Source organism: Thunnus albacares, chromosome 21, assembly GCF_914725855.1.
Source record: "Thunnus albacares chromosome 21, fThuAlb1.1, whole genome shotgun sequence".
Lineage (NCBI taxonomy): Eukaryota > Metazoa > Chordata > Actinopteri > Scombriformes > Scombridae > Thunnus > Thunnus albacares.
In genome coordinates, this window is record NC_058126.1 from 21793110 (window position 1) to 21819183 (window position 26074).

The 26074-nt window shown below is 42.0% G+C and overlaps 1 protein-coding gene across 5 annotated transcripts in view; it reads left to right on the forward strand.

Annotated features, from left to right (window-relative positions):
• Positions 1-26074, forward strand: part of nrp1a (neuropilin 1a) — a 189421-nt gene that overhangs the window by 74875 nt on the left and 88472 nt on the right. For 2 of the 5 annotated variants that reach the window (XM_044339005.1, XM_044339008.1), the window contains exon 1: positions 21238-21340. The exons of the other annotated variants lie outside the window; for them this stretch is intronic. The gene's annotated coding sequence lies outside the window, so the exon portion shown is untranslated. Of the gene's footprint in view, positions 1-21237; positions 21341-26074 lie in introns of those variants that run through there. 5 annotated transcript variants of the gene reach the window in all.

Genomic DNA, 26074 nt, shown 5'->3' on the forward strand with positions numbered 1-26074 from the left:
CAAATCTGGACACTTTAGCTATCCATGTTGTCCATTCACACAGCCTCCAATCTTGATGGCAACTTAAAAGTGAGTGGAGTTGAGTTAAAAATATGCATCATCACACCTCCTATCAAAACTGTATCCTCATGTGCATACGTTCGTTGCAGTGTGTAAATAACTGATATGAAATACCGACAAGAATTTTGGCTCCCTATTGTTGTTTGGTAATGTAAAACAGCAAACACTTGCCAGAGTTTCCTGCTGTTCGTCGTGTAACGAGCCAAGGCCCTGACAAACATAAGGTACCAGCTGGTCAGCACCCATTTCCACAGAAGTAATTTGTAAATGGAAAATGTTTTCATGCTTCACACTCTGATATGCACACACACATACACACACATATAACAGACGTATGAATGACCCCGAGGCTGTTTCGAGACATGCAAACCAGGGAGAACAGTTTTGAAGTTGTGCAGGTTAGAGATGTTAATGTTTTCCTGGGCTGAGTTTAGGTGTAACAGGGCTAGCCTGAAGTACATTGCATGCTCCTGATGATTCTGCACCTGATCCAAAGGATTCTGGTGCTCATGCAGGGCCCAGAGGATGAAGGGAAGCATAAAAAAGTATGAAGGGAGGAAAGTATTAGTTCAGTAGGACTTACAGACGTCCTAGTTCTCTAATCTTTGGACAAAATGTTTTTAAATTTAAGTTTTCTCATATCTTTTTCCATGCTTCAAAACTAGCTTGATAGAGGTGAAAAACTAACTTTCCTGTGCTGTAAGGATGAAAACGTATTTCTTTTTCCTGTGAGTTTCTCTACAGGTGCACGGCAGAAGTTGCATATTAACAAAAGAGACAATTGCTGACTGTTTCTTCAGGGATTCAAACAGAGCTTTGGGGCATCACAGTCTTTCATTAGAATGCTGATCCAGTCAAAATGCAAGCCTGGAAAACACAAACTTGGTAAAGAAGGGGAGGCTTGCCTTGTCAGGAATTTACATTGATACACCAAAGAGGGCAGTCTCTCCTCTTTCTCTTGCTCCCTTTCTCCCTTCCTTTTACTGTCTTCAATTGTTCTGTTGCACAGCTTCATCAGCATTTTCCCTCCATTTGAAAGCGTGGGATTATGCAAGAGAGGCAGCATCAACTGATAGGTAACTCACCCCCTCTCTCTTGTCTTTAAGTCTCCCGGCTGCTGAGCATGTAAATCTGTGAAGCCTCTAAAAACACAATTCAACAGTCAAGTCACTCACTGACAGGCAGCATTGTCAGCACACACACACAATGTTTTTTGAAGTCAAGGTCAAATGTATGAAAACATACATAGAGTATGTGTGTGCGTGTATGTGTGAAATATTGTACGTGGGTGAGCCGATACATAATTGAATGTCTCTAAGCTAGAGAAGAGCCTTCAGGATACAATTGTCAGTTTTACTGTAAGCAGCAACATTGGAGCTATTGTGCTGCGAGGTTCCAGTGTATGAAAGCTTGGATGAAGTCAACTGAGTGCTTGGTTATGAAGCCCTGCACTGCTTTTGTGTGGTAATGGCACTAAAATGTAAAAGACACACTAGTCCCACTTTGGTATATGCCATTGCAAAAATAGAAAGAATTCAGCTTCATTTCCAGAGTCTTTATCTAGTGACAATGAAGTACATTCATACAGACAAGTTGTGCTAATGCTTCATTGGCTGTCTTCGCTCTCCTTGCTAACTCCTTTTAGAACAAGATTAGAAAACGTTCAAACAATATGAAGATGGGCAAATTGTGCACAAATATCCATTTTATGCAAAGATGGAACAAAATAAATGGCTAAAATATTGCATTTTTGAGAAGAATAGCCTATTTATTTTGAATTAGATGGAAATATTGCAATAAAAAAACTCTCCAGCAGTCAAGAGACATAACATTTCTGTAAATGATTGCTAACACAGGATGTACTCTAGCAGGATTATCTAGCGTACTCTAGCAAAATGAAACCTTTGACGCACTGTTCTTTATTGACCTATGACAGAACTTGTGTGGATGAAGTAAAGTTGTTTTTATTGATGGAACGGGTCTTATGTGCAGTGCCCCAGAAACTCATCTGATGCTGTCAAGCTAAAGCACATTGATTATTGGGTGTCAGTGAGTGAACTGTCTCTGAACCTTTGTGTCTCATCTGAGGCGTTGAGTCGTCTTTTGAGTCATCATGCTGTTTCTATTTTCTTCAGGAACTCACACTGTCCTTTTAGTTGATGAAATCTCTCAATCTCTGGCCTTTAAAGGATTCGGTTCAATATCTGTTCTAGGCTGGGATTAAAGCTGTGTGCATTTCTGAACCTTACAACTCACAGATCCAACCAAACCTGTGTTTGTTTTTATTTTATTTTTCATAGAGAATCTAATGATTCATTTGAATAACACTAATATTGTACCATTACTGCTGATCTTATCTTGATAAGAATTAACTGTCTGACAAGGTTTCCCCATTCCACAATCAGTGTCTGTTCCCCTGACAGTATTTCCTGGCATCTGTGTGTTCTAATTAGTGATTGCTAGCATTGAACCTATTAGTGATACAATGCAGGACCTCTTGTTTCATTGACAGACCTGTTGATCATCCCCTTGGCATGCCAATAATCCATTAAACACACTGTTTACTTTGCCCATGCAAATAGATCCACTCTTACATCATATGCGTGCGGTGATATATTTCACCTCATTTAATAATGCTATTAAACTTTACTGTGCAATGAAAAGACTGTACTCAGAGCCATTAGGGGCAGTGCAGGAAACCAAGTGTGCTGTAATTTGCACTACATTATCGCCTCTGCTGCATTTTAATGTTAATATAATGACCCAATGTGGTGGACAGCTACTGTGGGTTTAGATACATTAAGCATTATTCAACCAGTGAGGTGTGAGTTTGGATTTATATATATATACACCTATGTGACAGATGCACAGAGTAAATATAAATAACCAAACAAGCTAAAGTCAAGCCTTGCAGCAAGCAATCTGCCCAGCAACATCTTATCCAAGGCATGACAGATAAGCATGGGGGAAGGGCTGGTGACTGGATGGGTGGGTGTGTGGGTGGTCTTCAGGGCATGGACGTCGAGGAAAGAGGGTTGAGGGGTGTGTGGTGGGATGGTAGCACGTGGCACTGGCTGGAGAATGAGGGCTTGAAATGTAGCCTAGCCATTAGACCAATGGCAGTGAAGCTGCCGACCTAATCTTACATGTCTAGGAGAATCTGGGAAGTAGCTGGGGAGATTTGGAGTTTTGGCTAGATTCATACTTTTACGTCCGGTTTTCATGGAGGCTGCAGTAATTGTGGTGAGGACTACAGGTGCGTGTGAATACCATGAGAATACTGACTGGTCAACTTGGTTGTGTTGTTGATAGATATTTGCTGTTGATACAGGTTGAAGAACAGCTTATTAACCAACTTCTTTTCAGTAATGCAAGATAAATGTATAGTTTATCATTCTAGCAAAGCCATCTCCAGTGCAAATCTACTCTTAACAATAATTACTTTCCGTTAAAAAGTAAATGAAAGAATAATTAATAAGGTAAGGTATTTTAGTAGTCTGAAAAAATTGTTTTGTACCAACTAGCTAGTAAAGCCATTTCTAGTACAAACCTTTACACCATCTTTCTATATCACAAACTGAATGACAGGATGTAAAAACAATTACTTTAGGTAGGATATATATAGGTTCCCCTAAGCAGCCTGATAACTACTAGAATGTGGCACAATACTATTTGTTCACAAGGCCTCATGAAAAAAGTGGTGCTGAAAGTCTGATGACATAGTGACTACATGTGTGTCATGCTGGAAAGCTAATATGAAAGCTTCCTTCATTTTGGACTTACCAGTGCCTTGACGGTTGCCTCAAAGGCAAGTTGCAATTGACATTTCAGAATTGTATTAATTTCAGCCCAAAAAATTTACTGTTATAAATGCTGATGTGATGGAATAATAAACTGCATCACATGAGTCTAGTGCTGGGATGATACCACAACAACCAATGGATTAAATCCTACACTGCATCCACAATTAATTCCTTGTGTGGCTGAATCTTATGTTGGAGCACTGGAACACCTGGATGGAGATATTCAGCTATAAGCTTGACTGTCAGACCCTAGACAAGGAAAGCCAAGACAAGGAGGGTGGGGGTTAGTCAGCGGTACTGTAGGGCATGAGGGGGCAAGCATTTGGTTCAGCCCCGATAAGGAAAGCCAATACTATAAGCGAGAGACAGAGAATATAAGAGAGATAAAGACCTGTGATGACTTATTCCATAAAGGGCAGACTGGGAGGAGGAAGAATCCATGAAAACACATGCGCGCACACACACACACACACACACATAGACACACAGATTTATTTGGGCGAGTAGTTGAAAGAGAAAGAGAGCAGTGGGTGAAAGGGAGAGAAGATGGGGTGTGGGGGTGATGGACGCTCATGGTGGATGTCCACATTATTGTTCTGGCAGAGCAATCTTCTCCAATCTTGGCAGTGTGTAATGGAGGCACGAGAGATACCAGGTGCTGTTCCCCTATCCATTCGAAAAGGCAGGACCACATGCCAGACTGAATTGGATGAACCTTTTATTGTTTGGCCTGCACTCGGCTGGGTTACCGCCGTAGGGCCCCACTGTTTGCAAAACCCCCCAAGGACAAACAGGAGGGGAAAAAAAAAAGCAAGAGTAGGGGGTATAGAAAAATAAATAACAGGAGAGACATGGCGACCTAACAAGGATGGAAAATGGGAGAAAATAAGAACCTTGTTTGCATGTTGTATTTAATAGAAAATTTTAAAGAATCTTGTCATAGTTTTGCCCACCATCTATTGGTAATAATATCACTGGAGCACTCATACAATCAGACAGGTTTTAAACAAACTCCAAGGTTAAACCAAACTTATTTATAAAAGAAAACAAATATGAACAGTAAATTTGTTAGAGTCTTCCTGCTTTAACGTTGACTTACTGTACTTAGTTTTGTTGTGCTTATACACTTTTCCAGCACTATCAGGGATTTATTAGTGACATATTAAGTAGGCTGACATTCAGTTTTAAGTTCAAAGTGTTGACTCTCCATATCTCTCTGTGAGGCTGTACTTAGACACAGTGGTGCTTTGAGATAAATGCTAACTTCAACATAATATCACGTTGGCATGATTAACATGTTTAGCAGGCAACTGAAATTATATTGCTTTTACTACAGGAGACACATCTGCTCTGTAAATCACTTGTCTTGTGTTCTCCTTCTCCCACATAGCTGGCATCCTTATTTTGATACAGCAAATCAAATCTTGCATAAAACAATTACGTGGCGTTCTGTCACAGGGAGAGCAGATGGTCACACTGAGCCTGATAGCATCCTGCTACACAACACTAGAGCCACAGACTCTGAACAACAACCCACATTAGTTTTCCTGCTAAGTCTCCTTTTTATCTAACTTAGAAACATTAACACAGGTCCTATCTTGAACCTTAGCTTGCTGAATGAGCCACCAAACAAACATTCACCATGGAAAAGTGCACCGCTAATGTCAGTTTGCAGGCTAGATAGCTAATAAGCAGCTCAGCTGCAGCACATTAAACAGCATGAAAACATACCTGCAGACGTCACTATGATCCCGTTAGATGCTGGTATTGTCATTGCTCCTAAAAATCCCAACTAACACACTGTCCATGAGTTGTAGCTACAGCAGTTTGTTTACTTTGTCTCCGTTCCATACAGTGTAACCTGTAGCCTGCCAGATAATGTCAATCAAACAAGACATGCGCCTTTTTCTTCATTTAAATCATTCAAAACTATTACCAATATATTTATGTTGACAATATCTTTGACTGCAAATAGTTGTGATTAAATGTGAGTTCAGTTGGACATTAAGAGTAAATATTTTGTCCTCAGTAACTTTCCCTGTCTCAATCAAGCATGTAGATGGCTCTTAATTTGGCGAAACACTATTTAATAATGCAGTGATTACTCACTCCTCATCACTCAGCCTGATTGCAAACAAGTCTCGACCATCCCATAACACACATACACACACACACAGACACACACATACACACACGCACACATACACAGACACACAAAAAGACAGTAAGATGGATAAAGAGATGTGAGGGGTGTTTATATGGCACATAGGGACCGGAGATCATCAGATTAATAACCTCCTCTTTTATTAAGAAAACAGTATTATTGTGTTTGGTCATCTGAGCATGACAAAACAAGCCAATACACTGACTGCTGTAGAGCTGATTATTCTCCATTATGTTTGTTTGGAGGACTTTGGTCAGACCCAAAAGGATTAGGGCTGATTTAGAGACTGAAAAGGGGGGATTTGGAGGAGTGTGTGTATGTATGTGTGTATGTACGTGTGTGTGTGTGTGTACAGAAACCGTTGCTGTGAAAGTGCGAAGCAAACACTTTAGAACAAGACCCAGAACAGTAAGCGTGTTGCCTTGTTGCCTGGTGACTCTGTTGCTAGCCGCATTGGCGATACAATAGGATAATGAAATCTCTTGCTGTTCCAACTCTCCAGGCTACAGCACAAACAGAAGAGAGGAAGAAATATACTTTAGTTCATTGTGGCTTATGGATTACGGCTCACTTAATAACGCCTTTTCTTTGTGAGAGAATAATAGCTTGGGACATTATACGTGAAGAAAGAGGGAATTGTTCCCACTGGCAACTCTTCCATTACCATAAAAGTTGTCAGCATTTTAGCTTGTCATCAGTTTATGATTGATCGTGTCAAAACCCAAACACGTCCACAGATGAATACAAGTGGTTGTGTTTTAAAAGAAAATGTATTATCGTCATAGCTCTGCAGTGCCAGAGGCCACGGTGAAGATGGTTCCCAGCATATGATAAGCCTCCGAAGGCCTCCTCCTCTTCGTTCTCACCTGTCATTAGTGAAGAGGCCTTCTCCCACAGGCAGGTCACCTCAAGGAAGGTGTGAGGAGAATCTATTAGAGCCACTGTCATGTTCCTTCTCAGGGACAATCAGAGCCTCTGACCCCCTCCTCCTCCTTCTCCCAGGCTGGCTTGCCGGCCAGCTGTGAACCATCTTTTTTCCTCATTTCTCCTCACCTTTCCGGTCTTAACTCTCCTCACCTCCACTCACTTTACTTTTTTTTTTTTTTGGTCTATTTTTCTTCCCGCCTACATTTCCTTTCCCTCACCTCCTACTGTCTTCCTCTCTTCCTCTCGTGCCTCATCTCACTTTTCCTTCACCTTTCTCCACTTGTGTAAGGTGTCACTAACGTATCAAATCGACTTTTTAGAAATGGGATTCAATCCCTTGCCATTTTTGGACACCAGGAGGCCCGATTTACCGCAGCAACCTGCAATCTTGACAATTACTGTGAGTGAGGAAAACAACAGCAACAAGAGAAAATACATGATTACCAATAACTGGGTCTGCAGGCTCTACAACAGAAGGGAGAAGAGATAGAGAGAGAAACAAAGATGGATAGCGTTGTTGTGTTCGGGAGGGTTGACAGGGAAGAGTGTGTGTCTTGTTAGTTGTGTGCGTGTGTGGGGGGTGCATGTAAAAGCACATTCCCAGCGCTTCTAATTAGCTGATATGTTCATTAGCTCTCTCAAGAGATTAGACGTTCAGTCAATCAGGGTTGCAGACTGAAACGTGGCTGTTTAACATTTCTTTCTCTTATGATTACACCAATGTTTAACTTGCGCGAGAAGCCTGAAATGTTCCTCTGATCATTGTTGCTGCTTCACTGTTTTCACCGCTTACCATTCTGAAATAAAAAGTCAAGGCTTAAAAATCTCTGTTTTCCTTCTTAACTTCACCAAAATCACCTTGGTGGCTTCTCTTTTTTTTCCCATTAAAGCCCACGGAGCATTGTTTCCTTCCCACACATCATTCATAACCTTGAGGAACCAGGGAGAAATAAGAGACTCCTACCACTTAAATTCAACAGAGGGATGTTTCAATAGCATTGGCAGAGAGGGAAAAAAAAAAGAGATGTGGCCCTCATGTATCCATGGTTACCTTGGCTTTATTGCTGTTTGTCTTGGGCAGCAGATGCAATAAAAGTGCTGGGAGAGAAATGACCGGGTAAGGGGTGTAATTGCAGAAGAAGGCACCACACACAGGTGTTGGGAGGCGGGAATTGACCCGAAACCTTCTCTGCTCTCCCTCCCTCTCAGAGCTATCTGGCTTACAAGGGTCTCATTAGGAATGATTGGACGGCCCCTGAATGTGCACCTACATCATATTTTAGTTTTCCAATTAAAATTCTGAGCTTCAGGACTCTCTGGTATGCTATTAAAAAAAAAAAAAAGCCGAATGGAAAATTAAGTGTCTCTCGCAGCAGGCTTGATCAGGCTTGGCCTCATTCGAGGAATAATGAAATATAGAGGTGGCAACTCATGCGTGCACAGAGGAGGAGGAGAGGGAAAAGTGAGTGTTGAGATACTAAACGCCTGCCCACATGCCGTTTTTTTAAGTGTGAGGAAATCGCGCATGTTGTCAGGTGTGTTGCATTTACCGCATGGTCCCCTTTTTGTCAGTGGACAAGAAAAAGGAAGTATAATTTCCACCCTTTGCCACTGTTTTTATTTTTTCTAGTCTTCCCTCTTTATAATCAGACCTCCGCCGGGGGTCGGAGTGTTAAATGAAATAAAGACAGAAATACATTCACACCTCTGGTCCTGGTGGGGCAGCTGGAAAGTAGAGGGAGGCACATTATCTCCTGCGGTGTGGCTGTCTCAGATAGATGGCCCACTGGGGCCTGGGACACACATACACACACACACAAGTTGACACAAACACAGGGGCATGGAAGGATTGAACACTCAGGTGTTGTTTGCCACTCAAATGACACTGCTTCGAAGAGACGTTTGGAGAAAATAGAGCCGAGAGGTGGAGTTGTATGGGTTGTGGGAGGGGAGCAATCAAAAGGGGTCCAGCAAATCTCCCCATACTTTTACTTTCTGCAAGGCTATAAATCACAGAAAAACTGCCAGAGCCCCACCTCCCCCTACATACACACACACACACACATGCACATACACACGCATTGACTCATATACACAGAGTGTGTTCCTATAGTTCAGAGCAGCAGGTGTGGTAGATGTGAGGTTAAGTTTGTGATATGTGCCATTATGTGCCAGTTTTGAACTGTATAATGCTATGCTTTATCACTCCAGCTTCTGCATGTCATTGACATTTCCAGCATTTTGAAATGGCAGATGAATAGTGATAACCTAACACTGGAGGGAAGAAGACAAAAAGAGTAAAATTTTTTAAAAAAAAACAAACAAACAAAAGTAGAAAGTGAAAAGTCAACGCTCACTGAAAGCTAGGCAGGTTCACATAATTAACACACAAGCAAGTAAAAGCCTCTACTGTTACCATTGGCTGGTAGCTAGTTATTGTTCTAGTGGGGGCTCATTAGGGAGAGTGTTGCCTTTGGGGAAGGACACCCATGAGAGCCTCAGGAGAAAGCATCATGATGACACACACGGTGCTCATCATTCAGGCACACCCCCCTGGGGCCCATAACTTCCTAATGTCACACCAACATATCTGCCACTTACCACATCTAATCCATGTGGTAAGGATGGCTGTCGAGGATTGAACTGTGATATTTTTAATTAAAAGGTGAAGAAGTGTAATTTAGGAGTGTTATTGTTAAAATATGCAATTAGAAAAGTGTCTTATATCATTCCCTGGTTCACTCATTCACTATTTTCTATTTAGCAGACATTTTACTCTATAGTGAGCATAGATTAAAAGGGATCTATTATGCTTTTCCTTATTTTCAGTCATATATATAATGTTACAATGCCGGATGTTCATATTAAATGTGTCCAAAGTGTCAAATAATGAGGTAAACGTATGTAGAGGTAATCCCTATGAGCGAACAGCACTGGCTCCAGACTGCTCTGAATGCTCAGTTTCCAACAAGTTTTTTCTACTTTCACCCTGAACCGACGGGAGGACTTTTACCTCCAGAACCCTAGACACTAGGGGTGTGCTCGAATACAAATACGTTATTCGGCAAAGCACAAATAATGGCTTTACAAATACTTGTTTCATACAAATATTTTAAAAATTATTTGTTTTCAGGAAGAAAAAAAACCCATGTCAAATACCAGCACGCAGGTCAGTTACATCGCTATCTCAGTCTCTCCGCTGTGACGTCTATCAGTAGGTGTCAACGAGGGGAGTCACATCCACCTGCTACATGACGCACATTTCGTAATTTGGGCATCACTCCCGGAGTTGGGGGTGTTCTCCAGAGATAAATCTGAACTACTGACACATGCGAAGTGCTCCCAAGGGACTCTCCATAACCTGTTGTTCCCCTTCTCCTTTCCACAAAGTTAGGTTGAAAAAAATAAGCAATAAATGATAAGTGCAAAACAATAATCACCTTTGAAGTTCTTCCCCACACATTAGACACGTTGTGCTGTCTCTGTGTTATGAGTGTATAAATAGGTAGAGGTCTGTCTGCAATGAGGTGATGAGTGCAGTTTAGCTCAGTAGTCAGCACAGTTGTCTATGATCTGGGAGACTCCAGTTCAAGACCCAGTGTGGGGACCTCTTTCATAAGGTAGTTTGTTCATGAACACTTACTGTAACGTTTAATTTTCTAAAATTAAAAGCGTAATAAAAACAAAAAAAGGATTTTTAAGCCTCTTTTCACTTTTACTCAGATACAAATACAAATAATTTTGCTGCCTCAACAAATATAGATACAAATACCGGGCTCTCTGCACATCACTACTAGACACCAAACACAGCTTCTGTAATAAAACATTATGACCACAGATAGCTGCAGCAGCATGCATCATTCATGTGGACATATTCTTATGTGAGCTGCATCTGACAATGCGACACTTATCAAGGCCTAACGTCTGTCATCTCAGTCTGAAGGAGTGTTCAACAAATTGGAGTGGAAAAGTGTCGGCCCAATTATTTAGCACAGTCTGAGCAGGTGTCATTACCACCGACTGCATTGATCGCTTGAGTTCTCTTGCAGATATCAATTCAGACAAACATGGGCATCGCAGGCATACAAATGAGATGATGAAATGTGTCTGTGCATCAAAATGTTTGAATGTGAACAATCGCACAAACTGCACAAAAATCACTCCGGGTCAATCCAAATAAGCTTTTGTCATTGATTGACCCAGGGAAAAATGGAGATTTTACTTTCAAATGAAATTGCAGACGGCGAGTGAAAGACACAAGATGCTTTAAAAACCTCTCTTGATTCATTAAAAAGTCTCTGTCACCAGAGACGAGGGGGAATAGGATTAATCTCTACTCTCAGTGTATGCGTGTGAGACACAGCTGAGTGATTCTCTTCATGTCTCTGAGGGGTAATTAGCTCTGGCGTGGCCTGTCGTTGCTCTACAGGCCTCTTCAGTCCCGGGACTCGGCTGGCAGTGTCATCAGAGTCGTAGAGCTCCGTCTGTGGGGAGAACAGCAAGCAGTGGACCTCTTTCTATGGAGCCCTGAGGGGTCACTCTCAAATAATCAGTCTGTCAGACTGCAGTCTTTGTGTTTCATAGTCCCCAGTGATGTTTTCAAGTGTCTCTGTTATATATTACAGTTCTTTGCCTTTCCTTTCCTTTTTTTCCCCTCTTCTGCATTTCTCTCATTTGTTAGGCTTTACTTTCCTTCCCTTCGTTCCCTTCCTTTCCTTTTCTCTCCTCTCCTTTTCTTCCTTCTTCTCTTAGTTCCTTCCCTTCATTTCCTATCCTTTCCTTTTCTCTCCTCTCTCTCTTCTTTCCTTCCCTTTTTTGCTCTTTCGTTTCCTATTATTTTCTCTCTTCCCCTTCCTTCTCTTCTTTCTTTTCTTTTCTTCCTCTCCTCTCCATCCATTTTCTTTCTTTCTATTCTCTCCTGTGCTTTGTCTTTTCCCTTTCTGTCCATTCCTTTTCCTTTTCTTACAATTTCTTTCCCTTTTCCGTTTTTCTTCTTTATCATCTCCTTTTGTCTCATTTTCTGTCTTATCCTCATTTGCTCTCCCTTTCTCTCCTTTGCTTAATTTCCTTTCCTCTTCTCTCTCTGCTTTCATTCCTTTTTGGCTCTTTTCCTTTTTCTCCTCTTTCCTCTCCTTTCTCTTCCTTTCCTTTCATGCATGTCCTTTCCCTTCCCTTTCCCCCCTTTCCTTCTCCCCTTTTATCTCCTTTAGTCTCCTTTTTTTCTTTTCTCTCCTCTCATTTTCTCTCCTTACATCTTCTCTCCCAGCTTTCATACTTCGTAATGTATTATTGTCCTCTGTAACACCACTGGACACCACTTTCTGTACATAACAAACCTTTTTGTTCTATCCCTCTCTCTGTCTTACTCTCTTTTTCCATCTCTGCGTATTCTTTTCCTTAGTCCTGGCATTGATTTTCCACAACAAGGAGCATGAAGCCTATCAATATTTCTAGCTGAAGAATGAAATCAATCGACAACGCCCCTCCACGAGTGGTTAAAAATGAGAGCCCACTGGTCTATTATTAAAAAGCCAGTAGCTAACGTTCACCCACCCATCTCCTCATGTTCTGCTCGAGCCCGTGTTCACTAATGGCTGGCCTGTGACCCGCCTCAATATACTCGGATCGATATGCGGCCTTATGTGCTTAAAGAGGCTATCTACAAGTGGAGAAAGTGCTGCAGCCATTGACATGCCATCCTTGCATGAGGTGTGGCTGCAGACAGTCAGTTCACTCAAAGCTTGATTTGTATATGTACAATATTTGGATGGCCACCAAAACATTAGCCAATTTGTCTCAGAACAGAGCCAGATCTCACTGACATTTGGTAGAATTTTCTCTATTTTTAGAAAGAAAATCAACCACAAAGATTCAGTTTGAACTTTTTCAGATATTTCTGGGAACTGATAATTGGCCTTGCAGAAGACAATGACGCCACTTTGCCCTCCCTGTCTCCAACCAGTCCACCCTCCACCCCCTCCAGTTATTTACAAAATTGGTTTAAGTTTTTGTTGGCATTTTCTTTCTCTTTTCATTTTCAAGAGCTTCAGGCTGTCTGCTCAATTGCTTTCACCTCATCAGACATTCTGACTGCCAACCACTGTACAGAGACTCACAGGGGGCAAAAGTTGTATTGTTGTGACATGTGTAACAGAGAAATGGAATGGTGACCTCTTCTTGATTTTAAAGGCATTTTATGAACTTTTAAAGACTTTTTTTCTTCCTCTTGTGGCCACAGTTCTATATCATTGATGTTGCCTGCTCTCAACCTCTCAAATGTTTATCACTCCTTCTATTCCATTCTGTAGGCGCTCTCTTGCTAGCCCATGGTATAGTTGTGGAGTGTTTCATACCGTTTCCTGCGGTTTTTTACCTGATAATGGCTGGATATGTTGAGCTAATGGTGATGAACACCCAAATGGAGCCCACTTTTTTTTACAGATGGAGGTCTGGCACTCACAGCCAGCAGTGCACAGGTCAGACACCCTGCTAGACAACAGAACAGATAGCTGGACATTTTGGGTTTGCCATGCTAAGTATTGTACCTCTGCACTGGCACCTGGCGTTTCCTGTCTCTGACGGTGATGCCAGTTGTGTTGCCAGTTGACGAGTGGAGATGGCAAACTGAATAATGGACACCTGCTGTACATTTCACAGTAAATAGTATTAGAAGGTGTTATTTCTATAGGGATTGAGCATTTAAGGAAACAGAAGTCTCAAAGGTCCCCAAACTTAGTACCATTACTCCCTAATGTGATGTGTCTTCACAATATCTGACCAATCAGACTTTATTGGTTGGATATTTGTTTAGTTACACCTATGATTCCACAGCATGAGGTCACAATTAAATATGCTGTGTTGGTAAATGCCTTTATCTTTCAACCTTCAGATCCCCTATTTGTAATGCAGGATTTCTGTTACACCATGGTAGTCTCCAAGCCCAAGCTGAGATAACCCTGATGACATAACTTGGGTTATTTTCTCAGACTTGACACTGCTCTTTTTTCTGAGGAACTGGTTATGCTACAAAAAATAAACAGTTACTGAATTAGACAGAAGCAGACTGATTGGAACACGAGACATTTTTGCTAAAATGTAAGTGTTTGAGTCTTGCTGCGCTGTCATTGCACTGTGTGAATATTAAGCCTCATTAAAAACATTTGAGACCTTTTCTGTGCCCCGCCCCTTTGGACAGATGGCGTGATCCACCATTAGAATGCTATTTAGCTAATTATCAGGGCAGCACCCACATCCATACCACCACCTAACTGCCAAACACACACACACACACACCATACTTTGCTCTGTGTGGGTGCCTGGAGGGGAAAAGCCAAAGCTGCGACTTTGCCAGTCAGAATCAGCAGGACACCACAGGGGGCTTCTTCCTCACTGGAGAGAGCTCAGAGGGCCCCAGGATGAATGATGATGGGAACAGGAAGTAAGGAGGTATCAGCCATCTGGTTGACCTTCCATGTGCTGCTATCAATACTCAAGAAGTTCACCGTATTGAACCAAGCTGAATCTGGGTTCTTCTGCTCTCCAGAGCACAGGGAGGTTAGTGTGATGATGAACTGGTGTGTGGTTAATTCAGCTGACATAAAGTGGATGGACATGTAGTGATGGACAAAGGAAATTATCCCCTCCACTGTGCAAAGGGCATTTAAAAAATATAAATATGCAAGTATGCAATCCATCATTACAAAGGAAACAGGAATAATTGGGCCAAATGCTGTGCATGTCAGCAGCACAGCATGAGAAATGAGAATGATATATGAGATTTCTTAATGGTTCCTGCTGAGAAGTGCTGCCGCATTGACAACATATAAACACCTTCACATAAACAAATGGAGAGGCTGTGAAATGATGGAGGGAAACCACGTCTGTCAAAATGACATGTCTCATACTGGCAGCTGACATTTCACACTGCAGTCAACAATCAAGTCATTGTTCATTAACTGCACAAGGCTGCAGAAAAAGGAAAAACTGTCTGCATAATCTTGATGCCAGCACACGCGCATTTTTACATCTCTGCATGGACACACACACACACATATAGACGGCTATGGTCCCGGCGGACGACCCCAGATTGGGGATCCCCCCCCGCCCGGTCCCCCTTCAGGCCTCCAGGCAGGAGCATGTTCACTCATCTACATCCACTGCAGAGACAGGAAGAAGGGCTGTCCCGCATCCAGACATTCCTTAATGAATGTGACATTTAGCTGATATTTACATGCCATGCATGATGCTGAATTAGCATGCCGAAACACTAAGCTTCAGATTAAACAAAGCTTAGCAATTGCACACAATCTATCATGCAAAGATTTACTACAGGTGACCCGTGCAGCTTAGCCAAGACATCCACTTAGTCCTGCTTCCCTCAAACCTTCATTAAAATGTTACACACATCTCTTATTTACATAGCAGTGAAGCGAAACACAGTGTCTCTGCAGGGGAAACTTTCAATCCCGTCCGTCTGCTCAGGTTGAAATTGCTCTGCTGACAAGAGGCAAAATATCAATCAGAAGTCATTTCTTCCTACTGCCTCGGCTGTCAGCGCTGCAGTCGAATGTCGACCCTCTGTCATAATACATTTGTTTACCATTTACACCACTCACTACACCGAGTCCAAAACGCTGAAAGATGTTATGGCACCAGCAGCAAGAGAATTTAAAACAGCAAGGCCATTTGTATGGTGGATCCCTCTCTGTGTCGCGCACGCTCAAAAATGATTTCACCTCAGCAAAACTGGCCCGAATAAACAGGGCTGCATACTGAAAGGGTGAATTATAAATGCCAGTTGAAAAGGCAGGCTGATATGTGAGGCGATAGTGAGTGCTTTTTACATTAATCACATGACAGTGACGGTAAGGTCTGCCATCAACACCCTTAATGGAGATGTTACCTGACTGGCAGACAACTACCAGCGACAGTAGTGCTTATATCAGCAGGTTAGCTCCCAGACAGCCTTGTGAGGCCTGTTGGAGTGCTTGTCAAGGCCTTAACTGATGTGAATTACTGGTTCCAGGAGAATTAATGTCATTGTCTTATGTATATGTGTCACTCGGCTTCTCTCCTGCAGACAACAACATTGGAGCCTTTCTCACCTCATTGCTAAACACTCCAGCAGTGGATTTGCATGGAGCTCGGATAGAAATGTCAAGCCATTAATTGCTAGTATCATGGCTATTTCGCATTCTCTATACCTGAGGCCCTGCAGGTCACGGTGACTTTAAATGATTTTCACAGGGTCACAAAGAAAGAGAAAGCTTAAGGCTGGATATGGGCCCGGGTGACATGAGTGACATTTGAAGTTAAAAGTCAAGCTCTGGTGGCAGCACATTCCACAGCAAAAAAGTTAATTCAGCCAGCACAACTGTGTTGTGAATGAGGAAACTGGTTGCCACACTGCAATAGTTAGCTTTGTAGGCAGCCTCCCCATAGCAAAATGCTGAAATAGCTGTTGTTATATCCTTTTATCAATTACAGAAAACAGACTTAGTAACGATTGGGGAAAAAAATATGAGGTTTCGTCAGCCTCCAGCCTTTCATTTTTCCAGCCAGTCCTCCTTCTTTTCTTCCAACTACACCTGTGACCATGCACTGTCACTTATTTGTCTGCTTTCACCTCGGCATCCCTCAGGTATATGTGTATGTGTGTGCATGTGTGTGTGTGTGTATCACCCCTTCCAAGGTGTCTGGGAGCTGAGGGCCCATCTGTGGGCTTCCTCCTGAGCCTCTTGAGAGGGCCACAAAGGCTTCTAATTATCCCTGACCTTCTGGCTCTCCCTCTCTCTGCCTCCCACTCCGGGCCCCTGTGGCTCACTCAGGTCTCCTCTCTCCCCATGCACTCCTTCCTCGCTCTGTTTGCCCCCTCGCACGTTCAAAATAACCCCTCCGCTTGGCTCCAGCCGCTAATTGCTGCCATTTCCTAGACAAAGACAGTGTTTGGTGCAAGGCAATCCTGAAGGTCATTCAAGGAGAAGGGTTCCAATAACACCTGCGTGTCTGTCGAAGCTTGGTGGGTGTTTGGAATCACATTGTTTTGACAGGCACAACTCTTTGTTTCAAGGTGTTCCATTTATGGAGAAAAGTGATGCTTCAAAACCAGTCATTAACAGCTAGCAAGACAGAGGACAGGCAGGAATGATGTGGTGCCTGACAGAATAGCTTTTATTGCTAAAAACGATGAAAAAAACGTTTTTTCAAGCTCAATTGAGTCTGTGTTTACTTGATATTTACTGTGGGACCACAAAACTTAATGGAATCAAATTAGGAATAGAAAATTGTGTACCTCATTTGTTGTAGAAATACGTGCTCATTTTTTATTTCTAGAATATCACCTTGGACCTAGTTTTTTGCACCTGGCATTGTCATGTTGAAACAGGAATGGCCTTCCTCAAACTGTTGTTGGAAACACATTTTCTAAAATAGGAATGTCAACAGTTAACTCTTACTCGGTCTATAGGTTAATTTGCATACAAGGGTTGGGTACTGAACACGTTACTTCACGTTAGATACATGTAGGGCCTACTTAAGCACAGAGATGTTTTGAGCTAAATGCTAACTTCAGTATGCTAACATGTCCACAATGACAACTACAACTTACCTTACCTGCTGTTATTAAGCAGTTATAATGTTAACCATGTTCACTATATTTGGTTTAACATGCTAGCATGCTAACATTTACTTTTTAGGAGAAAGTGAACATGAGTGGTAATAAAGACTCCAGTTTATTGAATTTCACACTTTTCAAAATTAGATTTATCACCCAGTAAAAGGTGGCCTTGCTGCCTGCCTTGCCTCATTGTGAGGACATTGAACCAACAAACAGTGACTAGCATGTAGAGTGGGTCTTCTAATTAGCCTTGAAGCACATATTTGGAAATTAACCTCAACAAGCTCTCGTTCTTCACAGTTTCAGAGCCCCCGTTAAACATGCAACATGAAAACACCTGCCACAAACAACAAACAATAAGGGACTTTTCTCTCTTTTTCATAATAGATAATTGCTGTATTCCAAAATGTCCAGTCAGTAACCTGACCAACATCATCGCCATGGAGACTGTAATTATGTATGTCCTGATGTGAGGGGTGGAAATAGACATGGGAGAAAGGGGGTGACACTGTAGAGCATGTCAGTGAATATCAGAGCTTGAGTCCTGCAGTAAATAATGACTCCACTGCCGCACTCTGTCTCCTGCTGAAACCTTGCTGGTCTCTGAGAGTTGCCAAGGAAACAGTGAATGAAATAAATTTACAATTTCATGTTAGAAGGTCGAGGGAGACTTAGAGAAGCAAGACAGGAGACCAGGAGGGATGATTTTAGAGAGCAAATATTCAATTATGTAATCATTTGTGTCCTGCATACAGTACATGTACAGTATACACAGAGAATAGTGATGGGTGGGAAAGGAGCTATGAGGCTTTCGTCTAGCAAAAAAATGAGAGATGTTTTTCTGTATAACTAGAACAGCTTGTTTCTGCTGTGTCATGGCATCAAGGAACAGGACATACAACTGTAATGAAAAGCAATTTTGGTTCACATTTTGAAAGGCGTTGGAGATGAAACTTAACTATTTTTTCTTGAAGTCTATCTGAAGGGGACTTCTTCTTCCCTGAAAACAAACTATCATGGCACAGGTACTAGATGAACTTGAATCGTGGCAGCAAAGCATGAAAACAACAAGCCGACTTTGACTACAAACCAGCAGCAGCAATGACAAACTGGGCTGCAGAGCCTTGTTAGCATCCTGTTTGTGTTCAGTCGGTGTATCTGTCAGTTGTCTGGCTCATGTTGTTTTACGTCCGTGTTTCTAATTGACAAGTTGAAAGCTGTTGCCCCCCTGTCCTTAATCCTCCCCACCAGCATTAATTAAACATCCCTCCCCTCTTCTAATTAACAGAGCATTACAAGAGCAACAAAATAAATCAGCACTCTGCATACATCCAACTGATAATGTATTCCAAAGTATTTATCAGGCAACACAATTCTCTCTCTCATGTAATTAGACACTGATCAAAGTTTTGCTTGATTTGATAGGATGCAAAAAAAAAGATTCACTGTATAAATTATCAACAAAATAAATGCAAGTCAGGGTTATAATTTGTCAATAGACGAAGAATGTGACAGAATTCCAAAACTCTAAATTTAGGTTATGAAACATTTTGAATGAATGGACCTTTCAGGACTTTTTTTTCATGTGTTTTTGTTGACTCTGGTGTTGTGTAAAAAAACTACTTGGAAACTGCCATAAACTCTTTTCTACCGGAGGACTTTTAGTTTTGAAGAATGGGTATTTGTGGCAAACAGCTCTGCAGTGATCAAAGGCAGGAGCTCCTTCACTGCAGTGATAGTTCTGCTGGATCACATTTGTAATTTGAGTGTTTGCGTAGGTGGGGAGCTCTCAAACACACAAGCATGAAGACACATATTTCTTTTCAAAGCCCATGATCCAGCTTTAAGAGCTGTAGACTTTTAGCCATAAACAGTATATGATGACAGAAGTATCACTTTCTGTCATCCACCCACCTATTCATGGGGTGGGTCCTCAGCAGCCAACCTGTTTTGCTGTCCAGACCTCTGCGATGATGTACTAAGATACTGCATTTTTCTTTGTGTATGAGTGTGTTTGTTTGTTAGTTTTTTTCAGGGTGTGAATGCACATGTTTGTGCATTTGGCATATGTTCAGCATGTATACGTGTTTGTTCTTTGTGCACCGATGTTGCCGCCTTGTTTCCTTCAATTACACGCGTACAACTTGCCAGCAAATTCCCAGGTTCATCTATAATGGATCAAGGGATGTTCTAGCTGTCGGTACTGGATCACCTCAGTAAGCAGGCCTCAAACAGCCCGGCATGTCCTGGCACTTGTCCCAGCGAGAGGAATGGGGACCCCAATGACACGGATGTGGAGCTCAGGCTGTGCTGAGCTCCTCAAATATTGATCAGTGGAGCTGTCTTTGAGCTGGTTAGTTTCAGCCAGTCAGTCGCCCGCGGGACTCGGTGGTGGGTGTAAAAGGCCACACAACAAAGAGGGAAAGAATTCACAGGCTTGTCTTACTCCATCCTCATTCCACTGGTAGATGCCGCGTCTCCTATCACAGCAGAAGTCCTCGGAGAGGGAGGGAGGAGAGCATCACCTTTGTATTGATGTTTTGCTCGACTCTGTTAGATGGTGCGTCCCCGGGGATGGAACCAGGGTGGATGGTTGATCAGTGGAGGTCAATAAGCCATACACGACGGTTGTGTCTGATTACAGTGTTATCATACAGCATATGGATTGTCCATAGACATAGATATAGTGAACTTGCCATGAATTCATCAAATGAAGAATTCTAGAAAGGAAAGGGCATTGATAAAACTGAAACATGTTGACATGTGCATTTTTAATTTGTGCATAAAAAAACATAGAATAAGCCAGAAATTCAAAGAAAAAAGTAGAAGTTTTGCAAATAAAAGTTTGGTTGAGGTGAAAAAGTTAGCATATTGAGATGATAAAATGTTTCAAATGCTTGATGTAGTACATGCTTCTGCTTTTTCTATTGTTAACAAAGCAGTCACAGAATGCTGCATGTAACCATCACATGCCTCGACTAAACCGGAGAGCCCAAGAGGTGGTTTACCACCGGCTCGCTCGCCGCACTTTCACTTCCTCAGGCACCGCTTTCGGCGCCCCCCTGGGCGGTCGTTCTCATGGGGTGAGAGAGAATGTCTGCGGCCTGGTGTCTGGAACAAGTCGAGGCAGTGCAGGTTCTCCAATGTATCTCTATCCAGTTGTGTTTGGCATTTGGGGAAAAAAATGCGATGATGATGGTAATGAGCTCAATAGGCATCACATGACTGCGGTAATGCGGTTATTATTACAGCCCTATTTCTGCCTTGTCATTGCATCCAGGAAAAGCGTACAAAACAATAGTGAAGAGTAATTTGGAGGCACAAGGATCAGAAAAATATTTTTAAAAAATAGAAATGCCATCTTAGATGAGAAGCAACATTGAAATGCCATTGATGTATCACTTACCTGTTGTTGATTAATTATATAATCATAGCACATACAGAGATATATATGAACCCACTGACATCAATCTATAAATACCCTTCTAGGAGTATTTCTTAATGCCAGACTCATGTGAGCTAAAAACCTCTCTGAGATTGAAGTTGGGCCATGCTCCACAGGACTGAATATTCAAAATATAACTTTTTTGGCACTGTAGCTCACCTGGCCGAGTCTGTAATTAAACTGAACTTTTTGATGAGCTCTAACTTTTACTTTACCTAGGTAAGCTGACCAGATGCCAAAGCCAATCTCACTCAGACTCCTGTCCATACTCTCAGATCCTATTTGGATGACTGCCACTGATTCCCTGCACGTCAACACAGCATCAGGTGCGTGGCTGTATTTCGACTCATCCCTTGCCCAACTTGAATTTTCATCCTCATGACTGCAGGCAGCTGAGTGGTGACGGCTGGCCATACATCGCCACCCTGCCAGAATCCTGACACAGGCTGCAGATGCACAGGGTCCCCTCACCCCGCTGGCAAGGGCCCCCGCCTGGCCATCTGGTGCCTCTAGAGCAGGTGCCAGTCAGTCATCACGCCCGCCCGCTCGCCTGCCTGCAAGACATGGCCCTCCACTGAGGCCTTCGGACCGGCTTCACAGCTCCCATTCCCACCTCCTCACCTCCCCCCCCCCCGCCAACAGTGAGTTATCTCCTGCCCAAGACCGAGCCCATGGGACCCCGAGGAGCCAACACGCTGTAGTTGTTCAGAATCAGTTCACATGCACGATGGGGAGCTAGTCACTTGGCTTGTGCAGAACAAACAAGGATGTTCAGAATACGTGATGTGCGCTTCGACAGATTGTCACTTTGCCTGTTCGAGACAAAGAGGAATGTCGGGGGAATGCACAACCAGGCAGCCAGTCACTTTGTCTTGTCTGCTCAGAGCAAACTGTTGAAGAGGAATAGATTTGTCGCCAGGGCATACAAGCTCATGTAGAAACCCTCATCAATCCTTCCTCTGTCAATCAATGTTGGGCTGAAAGAAATCTCCCGGTCGAAGCAGCTGGAAGCAGGAGATGAAGGCGCTGATTTGACTAATGACATTTCAGTGGACATTAGCACTTTTTCAGTAAAGCCCATCAATATGGCCGCTTCCTTCGTATAGACAGGCAGCACTTTGCTCCAACCCTAATTTTTTCTGTCTTTCATTTCATTAACTCAGATGTCGGCTGAAATGAGCAGCTGTTATTTGTTTGTTTGCTTGCTGACATTTCCTTTGACATGGACAATGCATCATGGCGGCCGTAATCTCTGCCCATCTAAATCACTTTTTTTTGAAAGGAGGCACTGCTCAGGAATTTACACAAGTTGCTTCTATCAAATCCATTACTCCAGCAACTTGTCAGTAAACATAAGTAACTACAGTCAAACTAAATTAAACTCACGTCTCCTAAATAAGGATGGATGACATTTGTGTAGGAAGGCTGAAATAATTCAGTTTGCGGTTGTTTGGGTTTTAAACAAGATACTTATATTTCACTTTCTGAAACTCCTTATGAAAGCGAATCACATCCTGTGCCGCTTCTGTTATTCATTGCTTTTCTTTAGAAAAAGAGGTTTGCTTAAAAGTCTTCCATCCACATCAAAACTTTCAAACAAACTTATTTGAAGCTCGAGTGTGAACCCGGTCTGTCTGTTACACTCGGCAGTGTGTTCTGGGGTTGCGGGGAGGAGGTTGACATGAAGACAGATGTTGTTTGGGCTATGTAAATGCTGGAGTTGTTTAAGGGGCGAGCAGGAAAGCAAAATGATAAATGTGTGTCAGTGAGGCACAGCATCCCTCACACACGTTTCCCTCGCGAGCAGGAACCTTGCTGTCTTTCACGGTCTTCAAAGGGCCGGACCGTGCTAGACAGCACGTTTTGCAAACCACAGTGGCTCTTATCTGGGAAGTCCTAAGCACTCCCAGAGGTCCGATCTGTTTTACTGTCATTGGTTTAATCATAAACTGGTGAATGCCTTTGTGGTTGATGGTGATCTCAGCTCTACATGAGGAACTTTACTTGTGCTGCATTATTTCAGGATGCTTTTCAGTCTCAAACTGGACTAAGCAGATGAACATCATAAAGCCTTTCAACACGTACGTGCAGATGCAGAAGCTTCCCCTACCGCGCTCAGCAGGAAACCCAGTGAGATACCAGCATTCCAGCACACATTACTATCTTCATCTTTCTGCTGCTCTTACACCCTGTGTATCTAACCCACTCTTCAGAGATAAAGAGAAAGGGACCGTATGCACGCACACACTTGCTGACATACCAACACCGAGATAAATGTCACAGCACTCCCTGTCCACCCCCCTCTTAGATAAAGGCAAGCACAGATGAAAGCCCCCAAGAAAATATAACAGAGGGAGGCATTTGTTGTGTTTGATAGCATCGGCATGGAGAGGACAATAGAGAGGCACGAGGAGGGCTCAAGAGGAGCATTCATGGCAAATGCATTACTTCAGAGGAAGCACAAACACACCACTTGATTCATCACACCAGCAGTGCCTGTGCTCCGGAGCTCTCCAATCGGAGGAAAAAAGTAATCTTGGTACAGTTTGGAGAGTGTTTGCATCATTGAGAAAACACTCAACAAACTGAATAATGTGGAACAGTCAGGGCGATTTACAGATTTTGCAGATCAAGGAGTTCAAAGTCAGATCAGGTTGAGCCACCCTAGAAGTATTTGAGAAGTTATCAGTTCACCATCACGAGGCACGTGATAAAATTGTTGATTCACTGTTACAGTTCAAAGCTACCAAATTGCAGGCAAGATTAAAGCAATTTTTCCTGGTTTCCTTTATTTCTTGGAAATGTCTGACCAGGAAAAAACAATGACCTAATAGAGAAACTTCAGCAATCATCAGCAAAAGGTTTCCTGTGTTCAGTACTGGGAGGTGATTTGTTACTCTCTTAATAAAGGCACTTAACTCAAAATCTGAAGGAAATAAACAGAAAGTGGGTTTGTGTGGTTGAAAGACTTCATGAATCATAGTGACACAGAGTCCCCCCCCCCCCCCCCCCCCCCACCACTCCACTCCGCCCATAGGTAGTTTATTGAGCGTTAGGCTATTACATTGTGGACACAGTGAAGGGCAACACTTTTGCAAGTCGGCCAAGTTGTTATCTTATCAGATGTGATTTGTGTGTTTGCGTCTGGTGAAACTTATTAAACGTTGTAAAGTCTTAATTAAAAGTAAGGAGCAAAAACTGAATACAGATTGCAGGTGCTCACAGTATGAGGAATAAGAAGTGTGTTTTTCTTACACTTGATTACTTCTAAATCTTCCATCTTTAAGAAAATGGATTCATTTTTTAAACCGTCACACTTTATCTACCAATTACTTAATAAAATTGTAGACATCAGCACTTTTATCCAAAAAAAAGAAAACTTTAAAAAGTTGTTTACATAAAACTTGTACTAGATTTTATTGTAAGGCTTACTGTTTTATTCACTACAGGTGCTGATGTAGTAGATTTTGTGTGTGCTGGAGGGGACACATTAATGTTTCTGTTTACGCTATCATGCATGTAGATTGTAGCAGATTAATTGATTTGGCAGTTTATATTTGTTAAAGGAATAGTTTGACATTTTGGGAAATGTGCTTTTTCACTTTCTTTTGAAGAATTAGATGATTATGTTGATTAGATTTGTTTAATAAGCTAACCAGCTCACAAAGCTATACTGAGCAACTTCCTGGAGTTATGTCGTCAACTTGAGTCATGTTGTCATGGTGAAGTTGCCAGGCAATGACTAGAGACTCAAGAAATAGCCATAACCCCCGTAAAACCACAACTTCTTGTTTTTAAACTTTGGTTTGGGTACTATGAGCAGAGCCTGGCTAGCTGTGTCTTCCAGTCTATGTGCTAAATCAAGCTAAATGGCTGCTAGCTTTAGTTTCATATTTATTGTATTATAAAGCATTATTGCCAAACGTTCACTAGTTCCAGCTCCTCTAATGTGAGGATTTGCTGTTTCTCTTTGTTTTCTTAATATCTTTTGATTTTGAATTTGAGGAAGGAAGTTGTGATGAGCATTTTTCATTATTTTATTAGACTAAAAGATTAATCAGGTGTGCAGTGTTTGGTTTATGTTTTCAGACAGATTGTTTTCACAGCCCTTATTCCAAGAAGCTTGACTGTGTATGAATGAAACATTTGCTTTGTTGAATGTATCTCTCTTTGCTACCTCAACTTGATCTATGGCTGTAATTGATGGAGAGAATTATGGTCGATGTTCTCAGTGTATTTGTTTTGAAAACAGATACCTGGGCTTGTGTTCTGTAGACTCTCAATCATTCGCAGAAAAATACCACTGTTGTAGCTGAAGATATCAGTTTGCAGTAAAGATAAGGCAGGAGGAAAGAAGAGTTCCTCCTGGCGTTACTAAAAACAAGTGACATCAACTAGTACACATTTCAATCCATTCTCAACGGAGTATTGTGCCAGGGTTTACAAGTTGATTTGTGTCCATGTAAAATGTGGTGCTTGTTATCATCGCTGTTCACTGTGACCTGTGATACAGAGAACCATAGATCACACTAAAAAGAGACACAGTGCATTCTTTTCCTTTACCTTTAACTCCTTTATGATGGATGTCCTCCACCTGCTTTTTGTTTTTGCTTCTTTCTGTCTCCACGGATACAGTGAAATATTGTGATTCAGTGACCACTGACCAGATAACCACATTCATACAGTCATTCACAGTTTCTCCCTGTACATTCCCTTGCATGGTCAGACATATCTTACATTGTTAGGGGGTCAACATTATCTGTGTGTGCAGCTGGAAATTCCAAAGAAAGCTTGTACGTTTGAGTAGTGCAAAACTATTAGTAAAAGCAATGTAGAAATACTCCATTACAAGTAAAAGTCCTGCATGAAAAAAATCCTACTTAAGTAAAACTGCATAAGTATTTGCAGCAAAATGTACTTAAAGTATTAAAGTAAAAGTCCTCATGTCATCCCTCTGACTGATATATTATTATACATGACATCATTAGATTATTAATACTGAAGCATCAGTGGAGCTAGTTTCATCTACTTTATATACAGTTAGCTAGTTTAGTCCAGTG